Source organism: Pavona decussata, unplaced genomic scaffold, assembly GCF_977016875.1.
Source record: "Pavona decussata unplaced genomic scaffold, jaPavDecu1.1 SCAFFOLD_602, whole genome shotgun sequence".
In the NCBI taxonomy this organism is placed as follows: Eukaryota; Metazoa; Cnidaria; class Anthozoa; order Scleractinia; family Agariciidae; genus Pavona; species Pavona decussata.
The window spans coordinates 5,783,636-5,792,678 of record NW_028145860.1 but is presented as its reverse complement, the minus strand read 5'-3'; positions in this window follow the sequence as shown (position 1 = coordinate 5,792,678).

Here is a 9,043-nt window from a genome sequence, read left to right as displayed (position 1 = left end):
AAATTTTAGGAGAATTTTCAAACATTTAAGAAGACACCCTACTACATGGCGATCATACGAATCCTTATAATTTCAAACTATGCAAATCCTTATACTATAAACCTTACATATCCTTATACTTGCTTACGTTTTTTGAAAACGCAGTTAAACAATCCTTCCAAACCTATAACGATCGGCAATTTTGATGTGTTCAGTTTCTGTTTCAAGTATTATCCGTATTTCAAATAATTGCCTTAGGGGCGTAGGTCACGTGACTTCTTAGTGGGTCATATGCTCGCGAATTAGATCGAAAAACATCGAATATCGAGCTATTCGAGCGGCTAAATTACTCGAAAACTCACCATTCAACATATAACGAGCATTTTAGGATTTGACTTATCATGAGCAGTGACGTACACTTGCAGACAAAATGTGACAATATTTTGCATTTTCAAAATGGGCAAGGTCTGGCAAAACATGACATTTTCGATCCTTGACAGTGAAACGTTCCCCTTACAGATTTCCGTTTTCTTTTGCATAAAGTTGTTTATAACCACTTTTGAAATCCTGAAATATTGAAAAATGTGTCTCAAACGTGCCTTTTACAGTCCATTCTCCCGTCGAGAACACGATCATTATCGGTATGACACTTGACAAATACCGAGGACAACACAACGCATAAAGGCTCTGAATACTTTTTCCTGTTTTCGAGTTAAGAGTACTTCGCTCTAAAAAACCTACAGACTGAACTTGAACTTGAACTTGAACTTGACGTTTATTTCCTTTTTGCCTAATATATTTACAATTAATTCATTGTTTAATGTATGGCGAGGTGACCTCTAGAAACCACCAGGCTTATAATTAAGGCCACCTCGTACCTAACAATGTATGCTTACATAGTTTGTACAACAAGCTAAAGGTGCGGCTTTGCCAATTCAGTAATTATTTTACTAATAACTCTAGCAGTTTATTCTTTAAGTTGGGAAAACTTGTCAGAGAAGTGATTGTAACAGGAAAGAAATTCCTTGGTAAAGAATTGTGAATTTTCTCAGATTAGTTCGGCTATGATGCACGCTATAGTTGTTGGCAGTTCTGGTGTTATAGCCATGAATTTGACTGTTTGTAAAAAACAAGTTGAAAAACAAAGGAGGCAAAAGGTTGTTATGATAACAGCACATAAATTTCGCTATTTGAACGTGTTGATTTGATAAATGTCTAAAATCTTTTAATTTGGAGAATAAAGGAGCAGAATGTGCTCTATAGTCTGAATTGGTAATAGCTCGCACAGCCCGTTTTTGCAAACAATAAATTCTATTCTGTGCCGTTTTGTCTGAAGTTTTGTCTAGTTTGGGTGCTTCTCTTTCGAACTCTGAGTGCTTCGTTTTCGAGTTTCACCGTCTTCGATATTTGTTATATTCGTTTTCGAGTGCTTCCAGTCTACCGTGTGTATGACCTTCGTTTCCACTTTCGAACGGTGATCAGACCAAGTTTTACAAGGGCTCTTATTTCTTCTTATCTCGATCGTCACTCGATAAACGAATTTTTCCTTTCGCTTCTTCCACGTAAATGCGTAAATGGTTACCAAGTGAAATGAAAATATATATAGCTGATCGCAGGTTACTTTCAAAGTTACTCGACTGAATACCCGCGTTGGAAAGGCCAGCTTTCTTCAGAAGCTCATTACAGACTCCGAACTTGATCGTTTAACGAAATGGCCGAGCAGATATCGTGGCTTGATGGAGAGAGCAAAATCGACGGCGAGATAGAGAAAATTTGCCCAGGAAGACACATTGGAGAAAAGCAATGGAGGCCTGAATGGAACGATATGTACTTGACGCCTACAAACAAACACTGCTATGATTACATCTCCGACTAAGAGTGCATTTTCAACCATCCTATTGAACATGTTGACCAGCAACGCTGGAAGAATCTCCAAGAAGCCAAAAAACAAGGAACGAAAGTACCCATCATTTTGAATATAGCTCATTTCACAAACGGAGATGGTGCCGAAGAGATCTATATGTACCGCCGCTTCACTGGTGGAACAAAGAAAATTAATGAAGACGCAAAACTCGATGTCCGAACGAAGCTATCCTGGTGGAGTCCTATTTTTACAAAAGAAGAGAAAAACAACGTGCGTGTCCATCTTGGAAAGGTTTTACAACCTTTTCTTGGCGAAGAAGATGACCAAGATGCATTACAGAAACAGTTTGCCACCTCCCCCCGTTTCTGCCAAATCCCTTGCGAAGAGAAAACATTTTATTCGCCTATGGGATAGACGATTTGTGTACAAATTATGACAACCTGGTCGGCGGTGATGTGCAGCACAAAATATTAGGAACGTTTGCTTACAAACAGGAGATAATACATACCGTTCTTGTTTGCAGCCAAGCGTACGGCGATGGTCACTTTGTAGCATATCCTAATGTGCCAACACCAGATATTTCCAATGAAGCTGTAATTACACGTGATCATAATGGCAACTGGCTTTGGAGACCTCAAGCTACAGCAACCGAACTTAAGCGCCTCCATTCAAATTGCAATCTGCAAAATGTTCCCGTGCATCGTACATGGTAAACGTAGCTTTCGCTTTTCATCAGTATCCCTAACGAATGGAAGGGAGGCAAAACTGTAGGTAGAAGTATTTTTTACAATAACTGTCCAAATTCCTGCGCGCTGATTGGCTCGTAGCTATTGTCTATAAGAGTACAGACAATAAAAATGACGTCAGATGTAACGCGCGCGCTTTCTCAACGAAAAAAATAGCCAATTCCGCTCGTACTTTTTCCATGTTATTGTAAAAAACAAATCGACGGCAGTTTTCTATGGTCTATACTCTTACAGACCATAAAATGACGCCATAAAATGTCCAAAACTTGGCAGTGAAACCACTCGCCTGCGGCTCGTGGTTCCACTTGAGTTTTGAACATTTTTGACGTCATTTTATGGTCTATAAGAGTATAGACCATAGAAAACTGCCGTCGATTTGTCAAATAGATCATCAGAAGATAATAAACAGGCGGGACGAAACTATAGAATTCAAGCACTGGTGGGTTCGTCAGTGATTAAAACTAGGGACTCTATTGCCGTGACACTAAGTACAACCATTTTCTGGCGCAAGTCATATATACAGCTCGAGATTAATTGACTTTTAAAGTATTTCATAATTGATTTTCAAAATATTCCATAATTTGATTTTCAAAGTATTTCACATTGATTTTCAAAGTACTTCATAATTGACTTTCTTAGTATTTAAACGATAAGGAGCTAGAATTGTGTAATTAGCTCAGCACTTGTTTTCGTTACAATACAGCTGTTTCGACAAAGGTTGTCCAAAAAAAAAAAAGTGTAAAAGCGTACGCTATAATGCCAAAAGGTAGTCTGGGAAATGCTCAATAAATTTCAATAAAAGCTAAGAATCCATATTGCCCGCCATCTCAAGTCTTCGCTCACTACCTTTCGCCATTGTCGCGGACGCTTTTTTGGACAACCTTTGTCGAAACGGCAGCTGTAAATAAGACTACAATGTGAACACAATGAGTAGCTTTAACTCTATACATTTACACGTGCAAAATAAACGATTTTTTTCCTCTGTCATACATGCACACCAGCAGTGTAAAATTGTCGCGAGTATTTTAGCTTCCAACTGTAACAGTACAGTACAATAAGCTACTGTTCGTTGCCTTAGCGTTTGTTTAACAGTTTTTCCCTTCGGTAATACATGTATAAATATTCAGTTTTGGCTTGTATTTGTCACGTGGAAACACGGACATATGTTAGAAGTTAGATTTTCCCTGCATAAATAACCCATGAAAATAGACCGTGTTCCCAAGAAATACGGGAACATTGCTTTCAACCAATCAGAGCAGCGTTCTCACCTACAGCAATTCGACTACTTACTTTTGATTTCTGTCAACTTGAATAGAATCCTTGAGCCCGCTGTCCTGTTGTCAGTAATTTGTAAATACCTTCTGTGAGAGTAACGACTAAGTTACGCACACCACACTCCCGGATGCACCTTACTTTCCTTGTTTATCGATCGGCTATCTTGGCAGTTACATTTTAGACGAGTAAAAAGAACCAAACGTTTACTCGTTAATTTGGGCTTGGTCTACTGACCAGATTTTCGGCTGATGATACATCTATTTCTTTCGTATTTGCTCCAAGAAAAAGAGAGCTTTTTCCATGTTTCCATACACTGTCACCGGAATGACCAATTGAAGTTTGGGAGTAAACAAAATGCCGTGAAACCACGGGCTAAGTGACGAACGAGGTGTATGAGATCAGGGATCAGCAGTGTTTTGAGGGATCAGGGAGGAAGTGTCAAAAACGAAGCCATTGACAACGAAGACCGAAGCACTTACACCCAACTTGATAACGATACACTCCGAACTCCGAAGCCTTCCGAACTAGAAAACGAAGTCCCCGAACTCGAAGCCCTTAGAAGAAAGTAAGGCTGGTCGTCGACTACGGCAAAAGGTGCATGGTCCGATTAGAAGCCTAGCTGTACTAGATGAAATATTGGCGATTAAATTCCTCTCAAATTGCCGCTTTGCCAGGGTTTGTATCTACAAAACTGAAAAATAAATGAACTTTATTCAGCACATACATCTTATTCGAGGATTTTTTAGGTAATACGCGAGTATGTAGTCGTTAATTAACGAAACAATTCCGTACTCCGAACAACATAGAGGCGAATAATACAGCCTCTTCGCGGCCGAGAGCGATAAGAGGCGTCGTATTCACAGGCAACACCTGAGTCACGGTAATCAACAGACATGACTCCTCGACAAAACATTTTCAATAAATAAAAAAGAACTTTAAAAAAGAAGAAGAAAAAGAAAGCAAGTTGAACTTTTCATCGTTTACTAACTTGGCAAAGCACAGAGTTGTTACTTGATATCACTTCACCTCTGTGCAGAACGAACACGAGGAAGTTTTCAATTTACTTTCAAGGTCCAAACTTTTATAATTCGCTAAATTCTGACATAACTAGTTCTCCCTCCACCGCTTCTTTTAAAAGAAAGCTTAAAGATTTTCTTCTCTCTAGGTATTAACTTCTGTAAGGCTCGGTATTTCTCAACTAACTTACTTAATATGTGTGTGCGTGTGTGTGTGTACGTGTGCGCGGTCAAAGTCCATATTGTAATTCTAATATAAGATAGCTATTTTTTAAAAGTGAGGAAGCCTGACTTTATAAGCCTCGTGGTTTCTTTCAGGTTTTCTCGCCATTTATTTTCTTTCGTCAATTTTCATCATTTTTTTCCATCTGTAATTGTTGTATGTGGCAAAATAAATATTGTATATTGTATTGTATTGTATGACATCAGCCAGGTCTCAAGAAGTTTCTAAGGTGACTTTCGTAGAGCTTTTGTTGGCCTAAAGACGATCAAATATGCCCAACAGGTTCGTGATTGGTTGCGAACGAGAGAAGCGATTCTAACCGCAGTCGCGCTGGCCAGGGTACTAGGGTATTATCACAAAGACTGCAGGTTACCGTTAACCAATCAAAATAAGCCTAATGGCTTGGTAATTGTTTCCGCTTTCGATCTTGTTCACTGTTAGAAAGTACAGCTGTAGTACTCACAGCCTTACTACAGATTTCCAGCGTGATAACTTTCGTTAAAACGAAATGGCTGAGCAGATAACGTGGCTCGATGGGGAGGCTAAAGTCCCTGGTGTGGTTGAGAAAATTTGCCCAGGGAGACACATTACACAAAGGCAATGGCGGCCCGAATGGAACTATATGTACATGACGCCTATGAACAGATGCTACTATGCTTATATTTCCGACTATGAGTGCATTTTCAGTCATCCCATTGACAACTGTCTCTTACAATTTAATCAGCAAGGATGGCAGAATCTCCAAGCTGCCAAAACACAAGGAACGAATGTACTCATCACCAATGTGGCTCACTTCACAAACCCGGAAGCTGCTGTAATGATCACTGCAAGCAACGGCTTCGCAGGAAGACCAAAGAAAATAAAGAATATCTTTGGAAATGATGTTCTAGCGAGGCTGTCATGGTGGAGTCCTGTGTTCACAGAAGTTGAGAGAAACCTCGTGCGAGCTCATCTTGGAACGGTTATACAGCCTTTTCTTACTCCATCCCCTGAAGATGCTACCTTACACAATCAGTTTGCCACCTCTGATGCGTTCTTGCCAAATCCACGGCGATATGGAAACATTTTTTTCTCCTATGGAATCCACGATTTGTGTACAAATTATGGCAACCTAGTCGGCGGTGACGTGAGGTACAAAATATTAGGAACATTCGGTTACAAGCAGGAGATAATGCATGCCGTTCTTGTCTGCGGCCAAGCGTACGGCGATGGTCACTTTGCAGCATATCCTAATGTACCAACACCAGATATTTCCAATGAAGCTGTAATTACACGTGATCATAATGGCAACTGGGTTTGGAAACCTCAAGCTACTGCAACCGAAATTAAGCGCCTCCAGTGCACTCAGCAAACTTTTCCCATGTATCGTAGATGGGAAAACGTGGCTTTCGCTTTTCATATCCCTGACCAATGGACTGTCATGACTGTCAGTGGAATTTTCGACCATCGGTTTAACATTTAAAACAGCCAGGGCAAAATTGAAGACTTCGGATGTACGTGCAAGCGACAATGAATCAAAGGCTCCTGTGAGCCAACTCGTGAATGCAGATAACACATAGTAATTGCAATTTAGACGGCTACGGAAACTTCCTCAAAAGCTAAAAGAAATTATATCTTTGCCCGATTATGTAACGAAAAATGACCATTCTTGTACTATTAAAATGATTGTCAAATTATTCTGTACAGATTGAATAAGCCGATTATTCTGATGCGCCGATTAAAAAATATCACGTGTTTTTTTTATTCAAAGTTTATAGGAGCACGCCATGTGCAGCTACGTAATGCAAATTCGTGTGATAGTCCGCGGCTACTGGATTTCGCGATCGGGCTAGTGGATTCTAACCATCACTTGCCCGATGGGCAAGTGAAGTTTTTTTGGGAATTAAAATTACAAAATTACTGTAGGGCAAGCCGATCTCACAAAGGGAAATATGTTCAACAAAGTATCGCATTACGATTCATGCCCGACATAAATGCGTGAAATTTTTCCTTTGGAGTTCAGTCCACGCAATCCTCAAGTAAAAATAATGAACTATGACAAGCTCTTGCTAAATAAGAATTACTTATCGACCGCGTCCTTTTGCTTTCCCATAAATTACCAGTTGTAAATTTCGAAAATGAAACATTTTTTCCCTTTGAAACCTCTATGAAAGCTGACAAGATCTTAAAAGTGTTCATTTCACCAGAAATTTGCATAATTTTGTTTACGACGTCAATGATGCGTGACATGGTACGTTCCGCTTTCGCGTGAAAACTGACAAATTAAATTATTTTTTAATTAAATTATTTTTAAATTAAATTATTTTTAATTCTTGAAAGAAACCGCACTTCGTAGAAAAAAACGAAAAAATCCTATAACTTTGCTCAGATTCAACGAAAAATCCCCATTCTTACACTAAAATGATTGTCAAATTATTCTCTACAGAATGAATGAGAGAATTCTGACGCGTCGTGAAACAAATTTTCACTTTTTTTTTTTTTTTCACTAATTGAGTTTACGACCCCGGACTTTCTGAAAAACTGAAAAAACTTGAAACTTTGCTCAGATTGAACGAAAAATCGCCATTCTTGCACTAAATGATCGTCAAATTATTCTCTACATATTGAATAAGAATTTCCTGATGCGCCATGAACAACAAATGTTCGCGTGTTTTTTCCACTAATTGAATTTAAAACTCATTCACTGCGCACGCCCGAAAGTTAACGACAAAACCGACTGATCGACTGATCGACCTAGTCGAGAGTCAGCTATCGCTATAACTCGTTCATTGCGCATGCGCGCATTCACGAGTTAAAAAGAATCGGGACCTTAGTGACGTGATAAGTAAACAATTTGGCTCTCGTCTGTTTTGCCGTGAGTGTCCATACCTCACAATTGACGTGTAAGACAGTAGTATGGTGTAATTACTATAGGACTATACAATGTAAGGGGAGTACAGAACTCGGGAGTACCCAACGACCCTTTTAGAGAAAATTAATCGTATCAGTGTTGCACTAAACACTAGCTGTAATGGCTTTCACAGAGCTCTTCGAGTGACGACCTGATTCCCTCAACAATGTCAACAATCCATCGAAGAAGCAATCATTTTCGGGAAAACGGCAAGAAAAATTGTAAGAATGAAATAAGGTAAAAGAAGTCAAGAGTAGCGGTACCTCCAAGACTACAGGTCGTTTGACCACGAGTCGTCCTTAGAACTATCATTATATCGTTTTAGCCCGTGCGCATGCTCAAACCTCAAACGTACAACATGGAAGACAAAATGACATCACTGTCATATATGTTCATGGCTTAATCTCAGTTTAAGTCAGCAAGGTGGAACTGAGGTGCCAACGAAAGGGATCTGTGTCGTATGGTCTAGGGGCCGACTTTTCTCTGCCTCCCTGTATTGTCGGGGACAAGGTATCGGAAAGCAGCGCGGAACCATCGGCTCCAGTTAACATAAGCGAACCGCGGGCCGAAATCTCGTGGTGCATCGTCATGGTTCAACGCTCCGGCAAAGTGCCCAGAGGTACCGCTGTCGGCTGTATTTGTCTCTCTTTTTCAGCCATTTTGACACCAAGGCTGGCAAGTCGCCCAAAGACATCGTAAGGAAAGAAGTGTTTCATTCATGTCCTTGTCAAATTGTCGACGGGTATTGTGTATCATTCATAGTCTTAAACGCAATTCTGCACATTGCACATTAAACAAGATCACTTGAAAATATAACATCGATAAAAACATTTACGCGCAGGGGGGATTGCAATCCTTTAGTGTCCAAAATCAGGGGCCTGTTTCACAGGAAATTCCCCCGCGATACTGGAGAGATTTTCGGAAAAATGTCAGGGAAACATGAAATAATTACGGTACAGCAAAACTGGCAGTGTACATAACGGACCAATGAAACAGAGGTTCTGATGTGACCAGGTGAAAATGAAGTATGCCCAGGACCCTTTACCTTTA